General features: G+C 56.2%; 1 protein-coding gene and 1 pseudogene across 1 annotated transcript in view; one reads left to right on the forward strand and one right to left on the reverse strand.

Annotated features, from left to right (window-relative positions):
• The window catches only part of LOC130017079 (ubiquitin carboxyl-terminal hydrolase isozyme L3-like), a 20,068-nt pseudogene extending 6,460 nt beyond the window's left edge, over window positions 1–13,608 (forward strand).
• The window catches only part of GMDS (GDP-mannose 4,6-dehydratase), a 453,738-nt gene that overhangs the window by 131,692 nt on the left and 301,655 nt on the right, over window positions 1–20,391 (reverse strand). The gene's annotated exons all lie outside the window — the stretch shown is intronic.

Consider the following 20,391-nt stretch of genomic DNA (forward strand, 5'->3'; position numbering starts at 1 on the left):
GAGACAACTGATCTTAGCTGCGCTTACCTCTGACAAAACAAACTCGCTTTAATCCCCGGTACCATCTCCTGGGTACTTGTGCTCTGGCAGATGAGAACACCCACCCAACACCCTGAATATAAGAGGGAGAAGACCGGAGGGGGTGGGGGGGAGGAGGAGAAGGAGGAGGAGGAGGAGGAGGAGAAGGAGAAGGAGAAGAAGGAGGAGAAGAAGGAGAAGGAGGAGGAGGAGGAGGAGAAGGAAGAGGAGGAAGAGGAGGAGAAGGAGGAGAAGGAGGAGGAGAAGAAGGAGGAGGAGAAGGAGGAGAAGGAGGAAGAGGAGGAGGAGGAGGAAGAGGAGGAAGAGGAGGAGGAGGAGAAGGAGAAGAAGGAGGAGGAGGAGAAGGAGGAGAAGAAGGAGGAGGAGGAGAAGGAGAAGGAGAAGGAGAAGGAGGAGAAGAAGGAGGAGGAGGAGAAGGAGGAGAAGAAGGAGAAGGAGGAGGAGAAGGAGAAGAAGGAGAAGGAGAAGAAGGAGAAGGAGAAGGAGGAGGAGGAAGAGGAGAAAGAGGAGGAGAAGGAGAAGGAGGAGGAGGAGAAGAAGGAGAAGAGTGAGGTAGCGAACAGCAGACCGGATTCACAGGGACAGTGGCCTCAGGTGCGCTGGTGGTGTAGACAGTGGCTGAGCGAACCACACCGTCAACTACACTGCAAGCAGGAGACCCAAACCACAACAACCAAACGGAACACTGTGCCTGTTAGGGAGGCAGACTTGGGACGGGGGGACAGGTGGGGGGGGGGGGCCCTGAGGACACGGTGGGCGGAAGCTGACACTGAGAACCTTGTGGGTCTGAACCTCAATGATGAGTAACTTTGGAAATCACCGGAACTTAATAAAAAAGAAATGAAAAAATCATTTAAAGGGAAAAAAAAAGCAAGCCAAGCGCAAGCACCCATGGGTTCCAACACCTCGTCTGCCTCTAGACAGGCCGGATGCACGTGAAGGGGCCCAGACTCTCAGGGGGTGGGAGGCAGGTCACCGCGGCCGCTTCTCTTCCAGGAAGAGCTGAAGCGGGTCTGAGCACTGGGCAGTGCTGTGCTGGACAGCTTCTGGGCCGCGACTGTCCCCGGCCCCTGCCCGCTGCTGACCTCGCTCTCCCTGGCTCCCGGGGCTGCACCCACCCTGTGCCCACCTCCACTCCAGCCAGACCCAGCTGGCGGTGCCCCGACAGACCCCGCCCCGCCCCCGCCCTTCGGGATAGAAGATCTCTGGACTTGGTTTTCAAAGTAAACAGGGGGTCCAGGGAAGGAATGTGAGAGGAGCACAGAACGGGCCTTCCGGTTCTGGGATGCTGGGCGTGACCCTGACAGCCCAGACACGGGTGGGGGCCGGAGCGCGGAGTTTTCCTTTTCTCACTGGTAGGAGCCTTAGAGCAGCTGGTGGTGGTGGGGGGGGGGGTGGGGGGGAGGATGGGAAGCACAGGAGGGGCCTGGAAGGGGGGTGTTGTGCAGAGGTGCCCCCAGAAAGGGCTGTTTCTGGCATCCCCGGCCCCTGGGGCAAGGCCATTTCACAGAGTGGTAATAACTGGATACATTTGTATCTGAATGCATCTTGCTATCTTGTATCAAGAATATCTCGATATCTTGTATCAAGAATGTATCTTTGGGGCCCAGGGCTTCCCAGAGCAGAGGGAGATGGGGAGGTGGGGGGGATGCTGAGTGGGGAGGGGGGAGTGCTCCCTGCAGGGGGCGCTCCAGAGACCAGGCCACCTCTGCAAGGGGGCGGGGGGTCCTGTGTGCCTTAGGGGCCTGGCGTGCCTCTTCCTCACCCCCTGCCCCTCTCTGGAACCCGCAGCCAGCCGCGGGGCCTTCGAGGCCGGCCCTGCAATTCCAAAGTGGTTGGGGGGGGGGTGCCCCTGGGGGAGAAGCCAAAGGACATCTGTTCGCTGTTGTGGAACGCTTGTGGAACGCGCGGCGTTCGCTGGTCCCCGGGGCCCTGGGTGGGTGCGGTTAGACCCGAGCCGGCGGGCCCGTGAATGCCAGGCTCCCTGACCAGCTCCCGCTTACTGCGGCAGTAAAGGTTTATAGCTATATAAAGCCGTCCAGCTGGAGGAGAAGCAACCCACAACATTTTCCATGCAAACCAGAGCACGGGATGCAAAGGCCCTTCCTGCCCCCCCCCCCGACTCCCCTCAGCGCGCCCCTCCCCCCACCCCCTCCCCGCCACGGACCGGAGGAGCCAATGAAGCAGATGTTTGCACGGGAACTTTCCCAGGGCTCGGTTCCCCGAGCAAAAACCCGGTGACCACACCTCGGCCAAGGTGGCCTGTCCCCTACGGGGGGGGGGGGCTGCGTGTTGGGGGGGGCGGCCTCTGGGTTATGAAGCCGGGGCCTGGGGTTGAGCCGGGGGCTTCCCCAGATGGAGAGTGGGGGCAGGCTGGAAGGAGGCGGATTTGGGGAGGGGCTCCCCTCACCCCGTGGGGTCCCACGGACCGAACCCAGGGCTTCCCACACGCCACGTTATTTCTAGGCTTCGAGTCTGTCAACATTTTCAAAGAAACTGTTTTGTGCTGCGTCTCCATCATTCCCGCGTGTGTAAACGACGCCGCCGGGCTTCAGCACATCCGCCAGGCTGGGGCCCGGACAAAGCCCCATCTCCGGCATGGCGTGCGGCCCACCCCTAGGTGGGTTTTCAGGCTTCTGCAAAAGCCCCCATTTCTTTCAGCAGTGAAGCTGAGACGGAGGCGCCCACAAGGTTGGTGTAAACAAGGACCTCATGTCGTTTCCATGGGCGACGCCCGGTGGAAAGTCACACGCTCTCCCGAAAATATCCTGACGGACAGAACCCGGGCCCCGGCCTGCGCTGTGCTCAGCTGCCCTGGGGACCCCACCACGCCTTTGGGGCCTGTATACAGTCGGTGCTCAAGACATCCTCGGACTCAGGGACAAGACAGAATGCGGTGAGATTCCAAAGCGGGAGGAGTTGGGGTTGGCGGGTGTGTGTGTGTGTGTGTGTGTGTGTGTGTGTGTGTATGTGTGTGCGCGCGCAAGGAAAGTTTCTACCCAGCCAGCATTTTCCCCTAATAGGCATATCTCAAACTAATAGGCAGGAAGTATATTTGGAAAAAAATGTTTTTGCTTTGGGTCTCAAAGATTTTCCTTTCCAGCTATAAAACAGCTGAAATCGTGTATCCTCAGCCCAACGTAATTTCACGCCTAATTTATGGAAATAGAATAGCAAAGGGCGGGGAGGGGGGGTGCAGGAGAGGGTAGTGTGGCATTGGGGGGGGGGCAGGCTGTCGGGGTGGGGGGAGGAGGGGGTCCTGCCCCTCGGCTGGGCCCAGGCTGCAGAGCCCGCTGGGGCCGCAAGCGTGAGATTCCAGCAAAAACATGTGTTCCGAGGGGAGGGGGCGCCCCGCTGAATGAACTCACTGTTACCTCGGGCCCCCCCCCCCGCCCCCCACCGAAGTCTTCTTTTCCCTGATACTGTCTGAATTTGAAACATCTAATTTAATCCGTTGGAGGGCCGCCTTCCTTTTATTTCCTGTCTGCGCTGTACCAGTCGCCTGTTCCAATTACGACTTTCTCCAGCTCCTGCGTTTCTGCGGCTCCGGCGGGCCGGGAGCTCGCCTCCCTGCAAGCACCGGGCACTCACTGTGCTGATCGGCTGGATAATCTGCACGGCTACAACATTTAATAGCGGCGCTGATAAGGAGCCGGGGAGGTGGGGGGGGCGGGGGGAATCCATTTTCGAGCCTAAACAAAAGGATATTATGTAGCTGTGCGTTCAATTAAGATGTCGTTAAATGCTTTTTGTCCAGTCAGTCCCCCCACCCCACACACACACCCGCCCCCATTCGGGAAGCATAACTCATGAGGGTTGTGGCCAATCTCTCCGGCGATGGACGTTTGAAGAATGCTTCTCCTGCTTCTCCGTCGGTTTCTGCTGATTTGGGACCCGCCGGGTGCAATTATTTCAAAGGCCAGGGCTTGGGGGACAGATCCGGCATTCGTGTATAACCCGGGCTGGCTAGAGGGGGCTTTGTAGTCAGGGAGGAGAGTGAGGACAAGCGAAGCGATGGGTCTTTTCTCCTTCCCCAAAACCACAAATTCCCGCCCTCTGCCTCCTTTTCCTCCCCTCCTTTTCCCCACCCCCCCATCCCTCTTTACTCAGAGTGTGCTTTAATTACAGTTTAATCTCTCGCCGGGACCCAGCCTGGAGCTGTCGCTGTTCGAGCCCGGGCTCATCGAGGCAGCAGCAGCGACCGTTTACGGCGACAGACGAGAGAGACGCAAAGGCCCGACTCCCCCGCCCTCCCCAGGAAACAGAGAAACACACACCAGGGCATCCACACACAAATAAATAAAATAGAGAATTTATTATAAACTCACGCGGAAAACTCTTACGAGGCCCCCGAGAGGCCGGGGCAGTAATTAAAGAAATACCTGAGGGTGCGGGCCCCGCCACCCCGGTTCACTCTTCGGGGTTCGTAAATCTGCAGGCGAACTTTTAAGTTAACGAGGCTGTGTGGGCCTCCAGTTGCTGAAAGTATTGGGTTACGCGGAGGGGAAATGAGGTGAGGGAGGTAATGGCGGGTGTGGAGGCGAGGGCGGATCTCGAGGGGGCCCTGTGTGGGGGTCGGGAGAGGGGATGGGCCCCGTGGGAGGCTCGCGGCTCACAGGTGTCTCCGGTGGTCAGGGGCAGGGTTGGTGGACAGGCGCTAACTGGCACAGGGGTCACCCGGACAATTGAGCGTCCCAAACTGGACCCCCAACCCAACACACACACACACACGCACACACACACACACACACACACACACAGCATGGGGATGAGGGGAAGACCAGTTTCCGCTTCTCCAAGGAAGCAGAAAGAATCTGAAACGTTTCGCTCGGGGCCCAGTGCCAGTGGGCAATTTGATGGGGCTCACCCTGCCCAGACAAACATAGAAGAGAAGCCCCAAGAAGCCCACATCTTCCTCTCAGGCCCAAACCACAGCCAGAGTTCATGGCCCAGGAATGCCCTTGGGCTCAAGGGTGCTCATTAAGTCATGGATGCCCATTGGGTTATGGCTATGCCCATTTGGTTATGGGTATTCTTAGGGTCATGAATGCCCATTGGGTCACGGGTATATTGGGGGTCATGAGTGCCCATTAGGTCATGGGTATTCTTAGGGTCATAAATGCCCATTGGGTCATGGGTGCCCATTGGATCATGGGTATCCTTGGGTCATAAATGCCCCTTGGGTCATGGATGCATTGGGGGTCACGGATGCCCCTTGGGTCATGGGTTTCCCTGGGGTCATGGATACCCATGGCACCAGATACCCCGGAGGCCACACTGACCGTTACCTGACAAGTTCTCTCAGCCCTCTCTGAGGCTGGCCTCAGACCCCAGTCACTGTTTTGCCACCTCTACGTCCCTGCCATTCAACTAGACGAAATCAGGATATTTTTGTGTGTAGAAAGTGCTGCTTTGTGAACCCCCACAGTCATTTCAATACCCGGATCTTGTCAGAACAGCCAACACTTCCACTTCCTCCACAAGGCGCCAGAACGCTCCGAAGGAAGAAGCATCTGCTTGCCTTAGCAGAATCCCACCCTTCACCCTCACCAACGGCTCTTTCCAAGGCACAACTGGACCGACTCAACCCTGCGTCCTCCCAAAGAGTCTGACCGAGCCGCTCTTGTGCAGCTGGAATGGAGACACCACGCTCGAGACTCCCCAGCTGGCGTGGCCTCTGCCGGACCTGAAGGGACGGACGTGGGGTCCCGAGTGCTCCCACGGAAACAAAGCTTCCGCTGGAGGGAAGGATGCAGAGTGGCTTTCTGTCTCAAAGGGAGAGATTGAGGTCACCTCACTGCCCACGCCAACAGTCCGACCTTGCCCCCCTCCGCACCTCCGTTCGCCGCGATGGTTCTGTCGTCTGTCCCGGGGGAGGGGGGAGGGCTCTAAGGCTTCCAGACCCACATCCCCACCTTCCCCCTTTGCTGCTCTATTGATTGGGGGCCACACCTGGAGGAGCTTGGGCACCACACCTGGTGATGCTGGAGGGACCACAAGCGGTACCAGGAATTCCAACCAGGACCAGCCGCCCGCAACAGAAGTGCCCCTCTCCCTGAGCTCTGGACCGGCCCCCAGGGACGCTGCTCTCTCAATTGAACTCTCTGACAGGGAGAAGTTGATCTCACTAAGTACCACTAGAAGAGGTGGCACGAAGTCCTTCTGTTGCTTCTCAATGCGCTTCACTTCAAGGCATGTAATTTGCTTTTTGGGGAGGGGTGAAACCTTTGAGCACAAACAAGACCTTGCTTTGGAGAGCATCCCGTAGATGACATTTCACGAGGCCACCTGGAACTGGCCCGCATGGACGTGTGGCCGAAGTGAGGACCACGATTCCCAAAGTGCGTTCAGGGACGCTGGGGAGTTCCTGACGCCCTTTCACTTGACTTCAAGGGCAAAGATAAATCGTTCTTTTATTCTTTCTTTATTCTTTTTTTCGTTACTTATTAGGTTTTGGGGCCACATCTGGTGATGCTCACGGATTACTCCTGGCTCTGTGCTCAGAGATCACTCCTGACTGGGCTTAAGGGACCACACCGAACGCTGGGGAGCGGCCCAGGTCAGCCACGTGCCAGGCAAACGTGCTACCCACCGTGCTATCTCTCTGGTCCCTCTTTTCTTTTGTCTGTCACTGTCTGTCCCTGTCCTCCCGTTGTTCATCAATTTGCTCGAGCGGGTCCAGTAACGTCTTTATTTTTTTGAGACTTGTCGTTACTGTGATTGGCATGCTGAATACGTCACGGGGAGCTTGCCAGGCTCTGCCATGCGGGCGAGATACTCTCGGTAGCTTGCCGGGCTCTCCGAGAGGGGCGGAGGAATCGAACTTGGGTCGGCCATATTGGCTGCGTGCAAGGCAAACGCCCTACCGCTGTGCTATCAGTCTTTTGTTTTGATTAAAAAAAATTTTTTTTTAAATTGAATCAGCATGGGATGACGGCCGTCAGAGATGGACGGCGGCCGGAGCATCGGCCAAGGAGGGTCATCACTAGCTGCCACTGGAGGCCAACCCCAAGGTCACCAACAAGCAATGGCTTTGGCACAGCAGACATGGGATGGTTCTCTCTCTGGCTACTGTGAAGAGGGTGCCGGGAAGGGAACTCGAAGGGCTTCGGTTCAAACTGCACTCCCTGGCTTCCCCTTCCCACCCAAAGCATCACTCACTGGGCGTGACCCCAGAACACCAAGCAGAGAGTAACTACGTTTTCCCAAGCAGTCAGGTCAGGGTCTGCATCCGAACTGGCAGTTTGTCGATGTCTATGGGCTGGATCCTGAGCTCCTGAGCACAGTGCCACGAGCATTATGCCCAGGGTTGCTACTCTTCCCCATTACAGAAAAAATACAGAGTGTTCAGGACAGAAGAGGAAGAAAAAAATAAGGTCCCAGGGCCAGGACGCCACGTCCTCAGTGTGCTTGCATGAAGGAGACCATCAGCAACGCCTGTGGGACCACCAGCTTGATCCATGCTATGGCCAACAGTAAAGTCAAGTTGCACATTTTGGGTTTTTTTTTTTTTTTTTGCTTTTTGGGTCACACCCGGCGATGCTCAGGGGTTACTCCTCGCTCTGCACTCAGGAATTACCCCTGGCGGTGCTCAGGGGACCCTATGGGATGCTGGGAATCGAACCTGGGTCGGCCGCATGCAAGGCAAACGCCCTCCCCGCTGTGCTATCGCTCCAGCCCCAAAGGCAAGTTGCACTTTGAATCGGGGTCAATCAACCTTGACAAAATTCCCGGAAGACTCTGTGTCGATGAGCACTGAAGAGCAAGCCAGATACCTGGAAAACTCTGACGCTACATGAGTGACTGACTCATGAGACAAGTGCCTGTGAAGGTCAAACCGAGGCACCCGAGATAGATGAAAAAGTAGATCTTCATTTCATTTATTGCATGCGCTCATGTACGTGGGCACCTCTATGAATCAGATGGCCGGAAACCATTTCCGATCAACCACGGCGAGACCAGTGATGACATGCTATTGCGGGATGCCACAGAAGTCTGCCAGGAGTTTATGGAACATGACTCTGACGAGCTAAGTAAGGTTCGAGGCAATCGCTCGTTCTGCAGCCTGGCTTGTCAGTAATGGGAACACCAAATGCTGTACCATTTACAACAAAAATGAAGTATCTGCTGCCATCCACCAATGCAGAATTTTTGATATTTTCATTAACTTGACTGATTACATTTTATGTGAGAATTAAACTTTGACTTGATCTGTGTTTTATGTTGTGGTGACAAGCTAAAACTGAAGTTGTTTTGAAGAAGAAAAATGGAATCACCATGAATTAGAAAGCAGGAGCTTTCTAATAAAAAAAAAATAAAAACAAAAAGTAACTTATTACCGAGTTTCAGGGGAGCTATGTTCCAACACCAATCCCTTCACCAGTGTTCACAGCAAAGCTATTTTTTTTTACAGGGACCTTGTGCTATTTTTTTTTTTATTCTACAGGGACCTTGTGCTATTCTCATGCTATTTGGATCGCAAGGATTTCTCTAGAAAAACACCCGATGTGTGATATTGCAGGTCATCCCTTCAGCAGAGAAAAAGCATGCAGTTCTCCCATTAATTCATATGTGAATAAGATTTCTTTTAAATGTTGAACATTTCCTCTCTTTGCTGACTTTTTGGGCTCGTTTCGGGAAAGGATGGGGCGGTGAGCAAAACCGTTACGGCATCCTGTTATTTCAGAAGAATGCATCTTTCTTCAAAAAATGAACACGGTGAACGTGGCGAGCTAAAACCCAGACAGACAACGCAGACGCGGAGACCCTCAGAGATGACCTCGTGACTTGGGTGCAGGTTCTGGGGCACTTCAACGGCGGGGAAGGTGCAGCATGCAGAGAACGAAACCAGCAACGCCAACACCCAAGTGGCACCCTCTCACCTGAACGACTATCAAACGACACATTTTTAGCAAAGGATGTTTAAGAACCTAGCAGGGGAGGAGTCCTGAGGTAAAACTCTCTGGAGGGGAAGCTCTGGTTCTTGGTATTCAGATTCTTCATTCTCTACTACCCAGTCTGGGGCCACCGGTCCCCTCTGCAGTCTCAACAAGAGGCCGATGCAGAAAAATGTCACTGTGGTTTGAACTGAGTCGCGTTTCCAGGTAACCCAACCCCTGCAGCAAGTCCAAATTAGTCCCTTCCACTCAAAAATCCACGTGAGGAGCAGAGACGAGTCTGTTCCCCTTAGGGAAAAAAAATAGGCTGCAGAATTTGCTTATTAGAGCCTCCTGAAGAATATGGAGCAACCAAAAGCTGAAGGCAATAGAACAGGGGAAAACTTGGTCCATAGAACTGAGTCGTGGAGGAGCTTGGGGGGGGGGGGGGGGACGACGGCCGGGACATGGTGGAGGGCAGCGGGCATGGGGTGGGGGGAGGGGTGATGTTGGCAGGATGTATGCAGGAAGCCACCAGCAGAACTGTCAATCCCAGCCTCTCAATAAAATAAAACCCAAGCATGGAAGATCACTGGGCGCTTTCATAAACTCCCGACCAATGGGAGGTCAGCTTCGGGGTCAGAAGGCAGAAACCTCGGGATTTCAGTTCATATGGCATCTTGGTGAGAAAGGGAGCCTTTGTAGGTGGGTGGGTACACTCCCTGTTTACCATCAAAAGGAATATCCTGGACCCCAGGCATGGCGTGGACCCCCGGGCACCGCCAGGAGCAACCTCTGGGCAGAGTATTGGGGACTAACAGGAGATGCACCCCTAAAACAGAAAAAGAAGAAGAGGAAGAAGAAGGAGAAGGAGGACAAGGAGAAGAGGAAGGGGAAGAGGAAAAAGAAGGGAAAAGGGGAGGGGAAGAAGAAGAGAGCAGGAGGAGGAGGAAGAAGAGGAGGTGGAGGAGGAGGAGGAGGAGGAGGAGGAGGAGCAGGAGGAGGAAGACCAGGGCAGCACTGGGACATCTTTCGTTCAAGCTTGCCAATCAGCAGACCGGCCTCCCCTAGTGAGGACCCCAGTCCCCAAGCTGAGCCTCTGCCAGCCAGGCTTAGTGATGACCCCTGGGGCGGGAGATACCGAGGCCTCTGGAGACCCCCCAGAGCCTCCATCCGTCCCAGGAACAGGAAGAGCTGGCGCCTGCTTTTGTTTCCGGGTTCATCATAAGAACTCAGAGTGAGGAGAGGGGAGTGGGCGGGGCCACGGGGATGCGTGCTCGGACCCACGGAACCCCACCGGCTGTGCCATCCCCTCCTCGCTGCCACCGACGGCAAAGCTTGGGACAGAATCACGCCTGATCACACCATGCGTTCAGCTGAAATTCACTGGCGGAGTTTTATGATAAAAACTAATTTTTTAAGACGCAGCGACTGAGAAAGAAGGCGCTCAAGGGTGGGTGTGCTTCGCCCGCTGGAAAATCCCCCTGAGATGCCTCTCTGGCCTCTCGTGGTCCCCAAGCATCAGCCGGAAGCTCCCAAGTGAGGCTCTAACAGCCCCCAAACCCCACGAGCAGCAATTATTGTGATTTTTTAAAACCCAAAACAGCAAAGTCAAAAAATTGAAAAGACGTCAAAGCAACTCAGTGGAAGAAAGAAAGCATTTCCCCCCCCACCCAATTCACTAAAGATCTAGAATGAGGAGTTATCAACATGTTAAAAAATGAATCCTCAATCCTTACCCCTTACCTCACACCATAGATAAAACCCATTTTTGGTGGGATACAGATCTAAATATAAAAGCTGGAACTAGAAAGCTTCTTGGTGGGGCTGGAGCGATAGCACAGCAGGGAGGGCGTTTGCCTTGCATGCCGCCGACCCGGGTTCGATTCCCAGCATCCCATAAGGTCCCCTGAGCACCGCCAGGAGTAACTCCTGAGTGCAGAACCAGGAGTAACCCCTGTGCATTGCCGGGTGTGACCCCCCCCTCAAAAAAAAAGCAAGCTTCTTGGAAAATCAGAACTATCTCTATGATCCATGGAAATAAGTGTTCCTTTCTTGAAGAACAGCCTCCATGGTGTTCATCACAATCCCTTAAAAAGCAAAAAGATAAATTTGGCCTGCTGACAATTAAAAGTGGCATGAAGGGACAATTCCATGAAAAGGCAACCCACGGACTGGGGAAATACCTGCATGACACAAACTGCTAGACTTTACAACGCACTCCGGCAAACTAACAAGGAAATGCCGTGTAACTTGATCGAGGCCATCATGGTCCTGAGAAGGATCAAAACAGCCCCCGGACAGGTCACGTGCCTTCATTCAAGCACGCCCATCCCTGTTCCCGGAACCCACGTGGTCCGAGTCACGTACACACCAGCGATAACATAAATTCTATTTTATTTTTAAGTAAGTGGGAGAGATGGGGAAGAGCACTGAGAAGTGTCACGGTGAGGCTGGGCTCAAGGGCACCCTCAAGGTCACGAGGCACTGCCGGCCACTTGGAGCAAACTCCCCCCCACCCTAGTGTGCAGAGCGGGAGGCCAGGGATCAAAGTCAGGCGCAGTGACTGGCCCAGGGCAGCGATGCCCCACCCAGAGCGCACGCTTGCTCCCCAGTTCAAGGGACACCCTGGAGGTTCCCTGGAGGATCAGTATTCACAGTTGGCCTCTCGACCCGGCTTCTTGAGGGGCGTCCACCCGCAGGGCTACCGCAGCTACCCCCTTCCCCCCGCCCCGGTCGGCCAGACACTCCTCCATCAGGAAGTGATGGAAGAAGGAGCTTCAGCTTCAGAACGGAGCAAGACACAGAGGAAGGCAGCCGGCGCCAGCGTGTGGCAAAGGGTCATTTCACCCAGCCAAGAACGGCGGCACCGGGGGGCTGGAGCAATAGCACAGTGAGTAGGGCGTCTGCCTTGCACACGGCCGACCCGGGTTCGATTCCCAGCATCCCATAGAGTCCCCTGAGCACCGCCAGGAGTGATTCCTGAGTGCAGAGCCAGGAGGAACCCCTGTGCATCGCTGGGTGTGACCCAAAAAGCAAAAAAAAAAAAAAAAAGAACGGAGGCACCTTCCTCTTCTCCAAGCTGCAGAGAAGCAAGGCCGGCCACAACCCCCTCACGGTTTACTAAGCGACGCCCCCGACCCCCCGCGGGACGGAGGATGCGGCCGTGAGAGTTCTGTGCCAGACGCTACTTTGGCGCGCAGAGACACGGGCGTGTCTGGGACCAGTGTGGCTGTGTGTACAAGCGTCCGCTCTGCGTGCGAGTGTTCGTGTGACGGTGTGTACATGTGTGAGTGTGTGCGTGCATGCACGAGTTTGTGTGTGTGTGAGTGTGTATGTGAACGTGTGTGAGTGTGTGCATGTGTGCGTGTGTGTGAGTGTCTGTGTGTGTCTGGAGACACAAGCATGCACAGTATTGCTCTGAATTTCTCGAACACACTTCGTCAAGTCTTGGGCTCTGGGTCTTGCTCACAGCCAAGGATGATCCGATAGCGGCAGACCCCCCACAGCCCATCTGTCGAATTTATGAAGTGTCCTATCTGCGGAGAAAGGATTTACGGCCTTTCGACATGAACTTTTTCTTGCCTTCAGTCTCCCTCCCTCCCTCCCTCCTCCCTCCACGGCTCAGAGCCGACAACTTTTTGCACCAAAATGGTTGGTCAGAATCCAATCAAGAGTATAAAGGCGACTGAACAAATAAGGCCATGAAGTAAGTGTAAAATCTTAGTGTCCAGACATCCGAGCCGAGCGCGTTGGTATGAGACGCCACAGCTGTACCTGCCTGGCTCACGTGGTACCCGGCGTGAGGAGGACCCATTGCCAGGGAGGTTTATTTGCTTCATAAATCACATTCGAAGGCACAATAGCTTAGTTTCGTGGCTGTAAAATTGCCAAATATTGTCAATGACCACTCTCTGGTCATAAATAACGAAATAATCTATGACTCACTCGATTTCTGATTCCCTGGGCCTTTCCTTCTCGCCATTACTCAAGAACGTAAGAGTGGGGCCTCGACGTGGCATTTTATGGGGGTTATAAATTACTCAAGGGGGGACGACATGGGACAGATTTGTAGGCCGGGTAACGGGAACCAGCCAGGCCAACGTGTAAATTAAAGTGCCAGTGACAACGCGGAGGGCGCGGGGAAAGAACCCGGAGTCCCGAGGAGAGACCCGGACCAGCCCCGGGAGGAGGAGGAGGAGGACGAGGAGGAGGAGGAGGAGGAGGAGGAGGAGGAAGAGGAGGAGGAGGAGGAGGAGGAGGGCGGGAGTGGGAAGGACGCAGGGAGCACTCAGGGGGCGGAGCACAGGCGATCTGGAACCCTTAGGTTCTAGTCAGCCTTCCAGGCCAGGGCAAGGGGTGAGGGAGGAGGCGGAGAGAGGGAGGGAGGGAGAGGGAGAGAGAGAGAGACAGAGACAGAGACAGAGAGACACAGAGACAGAAGGAGAGAGAGAGGGACGGCAGGACGGAGGGAAAGAGAGGAGGAGGAGGAGAGAGTGAGTGAGAGAGCGAGAAGGTGGACGGTGCCTTGCTGAGGGCTGAGGGCATGTCCCAGGTGTCGCCGGTGACGGTGACGAGCTTCGAGTCCCTCTCGGCCAACGCGGCCAAGCAGCGGCTGTGGGCGCCAATCCCCGACCGGGTCCCGCTGGCTCTGGCCCGCTCGGGGCTCGGAGCAGAGCGCGAGAGCTGGTGACGACGCCAGCTGCTGTCACGCCAGCACGCCCTGAGCCACCAGCCCCGGCCCTGGCCGCCCGTGGGGTGGGTGCAGGCCACCCGCGGGGACGCAGCTTTCCTGGGCGCTGGTGGAGGGCGCGAGAAAGAGGAGGGTTGGTCGGCGGGTGACTGAGGGCAGCTGGGCACCGGGCAGGGGCGTGACTTCCCGTGCCCCCAGCTGCTGTGGGCTGTGGCCCCGTCACCTCCTGGAGAGGACGTGTGTCTTCGTGGCAGCTGCCCAGGGGGTGTCCGCTCCTGCCCATACACCCGAGCACAGGCCCTGACCCTGCCTCTCCCTTCCGGTCACAAGTTTGTCCATTGACTTATTTTTGGACTCGGACAGAGGTAGGGGCGTGGGGGTGGGCGGGCCCTCAGGGATGCTGTGAGGCGCTGGGGTTGGAACCCGCCCCACGGCCCTGTTGGTCAGCCCCACATCATGGCTTCGAGGGGGTCGCTCTGATGAGCTCTCCAGCCCCGTTCCTGGGCACCTCTCGGGCCAGGCCTACCGCCTGGCTGACACCTCCTGATGGGTGGGAATAAGGTCACCGCAGCCGAGGCCTCGGCAGGGTCCACGCCCAAGCACAGCCTGGCCTGAGCGCCTGGGGCTGGGGGCGCAGGGTGGATGGGGGGTGGGGGAGGGGGTGGCCAGGGTCCCGGGGCCTAGGCTTGTGTCCAGGATCTTGAGGGGGGGAAACTCAGCCCCAAGACTGAGGAGGTGTGGGGCTGGGAATTGGGGAGAGAGTCCAGCCCGACAAGGAGGTTGGAGGGAAAACACAGAGGCCCATGGCAACTGCACGGGGCCCGCGACCCGGGGACTTAGGCGGGACGCTGGACCTCTGGGTGCTGGTGCAGACGGAGAGGAGCCGAGGAACCAGGGGGTCCCGAGGGCCTCCCAGAGAGGGCGGGAGGATGAGAGGAAGGAAGCGGGAAGGGGGGCGGCGGGAAGGGAGAAACTGAGGAACACAGGTGGGAGGGGAAGGGAGGGAGGGAGGGGGAGAGAGAAGCCAAGCAGGAGAGCGGGAGGCGGAACAGAGCCGACACCTGCGCCCCCCCCCACCCCTCCCCCCGCCTCCCAAACCAGGTGCGCTGCCCGCCAAGCCAGGCCCGTCTCAGGGCTCGGTGCTCGAATGCAGGGGGCCGCAGGCTGGGGCCGGGGGACGCGTTCTCAGCGCACAGTGGGGCAGCAGCCGTTTGCGTTTGGTCTTAGGGCCACAGGCGACTCCTGGCCGTGCTGGGGGTCCGCGTGGGGCTGGCGACCGAGCCCCAAGGGGCTTCTCACCGGCGTCTCCCGTCCCCTCGTGGGTACCGAAAGACGCGTCTTCGACGACCAGTGTTCAAGGATCTGTCTACTTGAAGAGTCTTGGTGGGGAGGGGTGAATGATGCAAAACCAGAATCAGCTAATAAGTACGCGAGTCAGCTTCAAGGACAGTAGCACGGAAGGGGGACCCGGAGTTCACTGCCCCGGCGCAGGCAGTGTAGACGCCGGCGGTATAGACGTGGCTCGTGAACTTGAGAGAAACAGCAAGCAAGGAGGCTGGTGGGGTTCCCTGGTGGCTGGGACACGGGACCCCACATCCCAGAGGGGCCGTGGGCTCTAGTGCACTGCATGCCCGCCATGGATGGCTGAGCAAAGGGAAAGCATTCTAGACAGAGACGGCAGCCGGAGGGCCTGCCCGGGCAGAGGGGGTGGCCGCGGGGGCTTTTCCTGGGGAACCCGAACACCTCGCCCTGCCTCTCGGGAGTCTCAGGAGGCGGCAGAAGGACCCTTCCCCGAGCACTGGCCACGTCCATGCACGATCGGCCGCTCGTCTTGGCTGTTTCCCACGGGAGGGGGAGAAGAAACGGGACAGCGTGAATCCCGGCCCCTGGAGAGTGGCCGAGCAAGACCCCCCTCCCTGGACGCCCCGTGGGGACGGGGCCTCCCTGCTGGCTGGGAGCCAATGTGCACGTTCTGGTGTGAAGGGATGCTCTGGGCGCTCCCAGGGAGAACAGAGTCAGGTGGTCCGAGCTCCTGTTAGCGTGTCCCTCCTCACCCCAGGAGGTTTCTGTAACAAAGGGGCCGAGACAGCGCGGGGATGGCGGGTGGGGGGGGGGGGGTGCCTTGTGCGTGGCCAAACCCAGTTCAATCCCCAGCGCCGCGTATGGTCCCCTGGACACAGCCAGGGTCACTCGTGAGCACAGAGCCAGGAGTAGCCCCTGAGGACCACCAGGGGGTGTGTCCAACCGCCCTCCTGAACACACACACACACACACACACACACACACACACACGCACACACACACATACATAACCAAGATTGCTCACACAATTTCCCACCCACCCAGAAGGTCTGGAGTTGGGGGAAAAAAAAAATCTCCCTTGAGCTGCCGGAGGGTCGCGGCTGGTCCCCAGGCCCCAGCCTCCCCTTTCCCCCTTAGGACCCTTGGACAACGCGCTCCCCTTCTGCAAGACGGGGCTGGAGCCCCCTCCCCTCCCCCTTCTCCAACTAGCGTGCATTCTGGGACCAGAAAGAGTATCGGAACATTATGAAAAGTCTCATAATGTTTTCAACGTTAATACCCCAGATAAGGGTACCCAGAGGGGAGGGCGTGCAGCTGCCTTGGAACACTGCGGGACCACCCAAGATGCATTTTGTCAGCTTGTTCATGTGTCAGAGGAAGCGAGCGAGCAATCTGAACATATGTGGGATATTATGGAGACTTAAATAATGCAACAGTGAACAGGAGGAAAGAGCCACGGCGCGGCACCGTTCTAAGGAACTGCAGCAGAAGATGAGCAGATTTGATGTGACGGCAAAACGATGCTTTTCGTTAAATAATAACAATAACAATAATAATAAAATAATTCGCACCAAACTTTTAACAAATGAACTTAGAAAGGAGGCAGGCTGGAGGGAAACCTGGAAGGTCGGGGGCGGGAAGTTCATCCTGTGCTCGGATGGTGCTGCGGCGTTGTAAGCCTCAAACTCAACTCTGAGTAACTTTGTAAATCACAGTGCTTCAATAATAATAATAATATTAATAATAATAAACCCTACATCATTGATCCCCAGCCCCACATATGGACACAGCCAGGGTCACTCATGAGCACAGAGCCAGGAGTAGCTCCTGAGGACCACCAGGGGGTGTATCCCACTGCGCCCCACCCCCGAAAAAAATAACACGCACACACACACACACACACACACACACAAACAACCAAGATTGTTCACACAATTTCCCACCCACCCAGAAGGTCTGACCTAGTGCGTGTGTGTGTATATGTACGTTCAGACATGACTTAGAAGGGACAGGTCAGCTTTCTAAAACCCCGGCCCTGAAACGTTCTAGAGAAATACCACTGAAACTCCCGACGTTTCCCTTAGGATTCTGTATACTTTCTTATTTCACCTTCCAATAATCATCATCATCATAAAAATAAAACCAACAGGACAACGAGTTGTGTCTTTAGTTGACATGAGCTAACGTCCAACGCTACTGAACGCTGCATGCAACTGAAAGTGGAGAGACGGGTCACAGTTCAAGGCCTGCAATGAAGCCAACCTGAAGACACCCAGGGCCATGGTAGGAAATCCCCGATTGCAGGTGAGCTGAAGCCTGTCAGCCGCCCTCCCCTTCCGAGCACACCTTCCTCCCACACAGCTGGGGCTCTGCTCTGGCGGAATGCTCTACCAGTTCCAGCGCTCGTTCGCCTGCAGTCAAAAAGCAAGTCACTCCATTATGAAACTCGGTAGTTCACCCGAGAGATGGGGCAAGTTTACAGAGCCGGCACCGCCGCAAAGAACACCCACCTTCCTCCCTCCCCCACTAACATCATAACCGGATATAAAACGAGTGATATTTTCACGAGGAAAACATTAGAAAGTGCTTTGTTTGGGGGAAAAAAATACTGTGGTAGAAAAAAAAATATGTGTACACACATGTGATTGTGTGTGACTTGTGTGTGAGTGTACATGCGTGTATGTGTGGCGTTGCCATAAACTGGCCGTGCTTAGGGCTTACCCCTGGTTCTGGGCCCAGGGATGACTCCTGGAAGTCCTTGGGGTGCCCTATATAGTGCCAGGGATCAAACACAGGTGCAAGGAGAGGCCCTAACCCCTGGGCTCTCTCTCTGGCCCCAACGTCTTTATTTTTGCTCTTCAGTTATAAATGAAGATTTCTCACAATCCGCATCTAATCGATGACACAGGCCAGGGTAGCCAGGCCGGGTCACAGCCCCCGGAGGGCTGGAAGGATTTTCTTCCAGCTGGGTGAGGGAACTGATGGACAGGTCAATCCATTACCTGGAAACGCCAGAGAAAGAAGCCTGAATTTTTGTTTGCCTGTGTGGTTCCTATGCTTCCAAACATATTCCATCAAAAGAAGTGGTCAGTCTGCTCCCAGGAGAAGCTAAACGTAACCCCGTCCCCTCACTCGGGGCAAGGAATGAGCCTTTCCATGTCCTTCTTCCCATTCCCTTTAAAAATATTTTTTTTTCTCTTTGGGTCACACCCGGCAATGCACAGGGGCTCCTCCTGGCTCATGCACTCAGGAATCACTCCTGGTGGTGCTCGGGGGACCCTATGGGATGCTGGGGATCGAACCCGGGTCCGCCCCGTGCAAGGCAAACGCCCTCCCCACTGTGCTATCGCTCCGCCCCCATTTCTTAAATTTTTCAGATGGCAGAGAACGTGAGCGGTAACCAGGCTACGACAAGCGCCCCCCAACCCGTTAGTCCGATGTTTCGGATGCCCTTCACCCTGTTCTCCCACTGTCCACGGGACATCCGGACTTTTGTCTGACTGGTAGGATTTTTCCCGTCGGAACGCTCAAGCTGAAGGAATGTGCAAAGTACCGAGGATGAGAAAGAACTTCAGTGGGGGCGACGAGTTCTGGGGTCACGACAGCAGGGATCTCTCCTTCCTCTGCCCGCACGTGGGTCTGCAGCGACGGGGCTGGACAGGGAGGGGCCAGAACCCCGTGTTTCTCGTGGAGTGGCCCTGAGCTGACCCTCGCTGCAGGGACCGGGAATGGGGCGCGAAGGGGGAGGGAGAACGGAGTGACCGTTCCTTCATCTTGCCCTTCCCTCCTCACTCACGAGAAGGCGCTGCGTGCTGGCCATGCTTGGGGGTCCTCTGTCCCATCCAGGATAGCCATGCAGACCACTGACGGCCACCGGCGGCGGCGGCATGCCTAGAGCCTGGATGACCAGCCCTGGACAGTCCCGAGGAAGTGATGTCCACCCCCCGCCCCAATTAACGCGTACACACTTGGAGGTTCCCATCCATACGGCTACCACCAAAAAACGCCCAGGAGTTCAGGGAGCGGGTGTAGGAAACGGGGAGTTGGGAACCCCATTATCGTTAACAATTAACTTCGGGGTTTTATTTCAGAAAGTTCACTGTGGCTTGTCGAAAGAAGGGAGGGTGCATTTAACGAAGCAGCTGCCGGTTGGTCGGAAACGCACATCTCTTGCCGACCACATGGTGAGGAGAGTGGTGGCTGTAAGAGCTCGGCCCGGCTTCTCTCGAAACTCAGCCCCGGGGGACCCTGCCAGGACCCCTCGTCTCCCCAGCTCACCTCACTCCAAAGCTCCAGGCTGACTCACGGTGGTCCCAGGAAACACCGGCCATGGGGAGCAGTGCACGGACTGTTCGGGCAGCCACTCATACCCCCAGGGATGGGGGGGGGGGAGGGGAGACCACCATGAGAGGGAAAGGTTAGGGCCAGTTCGGGCCTCTTTCTGTTTTTGCTTTTTGGGTCACACCCAGCGATGCACAGGGGTTACTCCTGGCTCTGCACTCAGGAATTACTCCTGGCTGTGCTCAGAGGACCCTATGGGATGCTGGGAATCGAACCCGGGTTGGCCGTGTGCAAGGCAAACGCCCTACCCGCTGTGCAATTGCTCTGGCCCCCCAGCCTGTTTCTTAACTGACCCCCAGAGGCACAGCGGCGAGAGGGGGTTCTCCGAGTTAGCCCCGGGCTTCCCATCCCCCCAACGCTCCATGCAGTGGGCGTGTGCTGACGGGGCGATGGGGGACAGTGTCGAGGCGGGTGCTCGGGGCTGAGCACTGTCTCCAGAAAACCAGTGTTCCTTCCACATCGGGGCACCTCGAGAAAGCCAGGCGCCCGTGAGAGAGGGCGGGGGAGCCGCCAGGCAGGGCCCCCCTCCACCCCGACGGTGTCCGCACACGCTCAGGTGCCCCGTCAGCCCTCTGTGCCCCCCGGCCCCCGTGCCCGTGATTGCCATCTAGAACACGGCTTCCTGCCCCCCTCCAGATGGGCCTGCCTTCGCTTTCAACTTGGCAGGGTCCAGGCACGGAGTCGTCATAAGTGTGTAATGTCTTGAACCAAAATAGACTTCCTTAATGATTTGTTTTCTCCAATTTCACCACAAAATGTAATGCAGCCAACAAAAGAACTATTCTTCCCCCCACGTATAATAACATGTTATTCAACAATCATGGAAGCAAGGCAACGCAGGAGGCGGCCAAGGCTCTGAACCGGCGTTTCGGACTGAAATGTTTGCGAAGAAATCTTGCTTTGCTTTTCTTCTTCTTTTTTTTTTTTCTTTTTTCCCCTCTCCCCCTCTAGGTTTCACTCCAAGGTTTTGAGTGAAGGGATGTAAATATCTGGGAATATACAGTTTTGCTTTTCTACTGTGGCCTGCTTACAGAAGTAGTCACGGTTTACTTTATAACACGGGTCACCGAAAACATTCGCCATAAAAACAGAGAAAAATACAAACAAGATCTCAGTCGGACATTTTCACGTTTGCGGCAG

Source organism: Sorex fumeus, unplaced genomic scaffold, assembly GCF_029834395.1.
Source record: "Sorex fumeus unplaced genomic scaffold, SorFum_2.1 ptg000175l, whole genome shotgun sequence".
Classification (NCBI taxonomy): Eukaryota; Metazoa; Chordata; class Mammalia; order Eulipotyphla; family Soricidae; genus Sorex; species Sorex fumeus.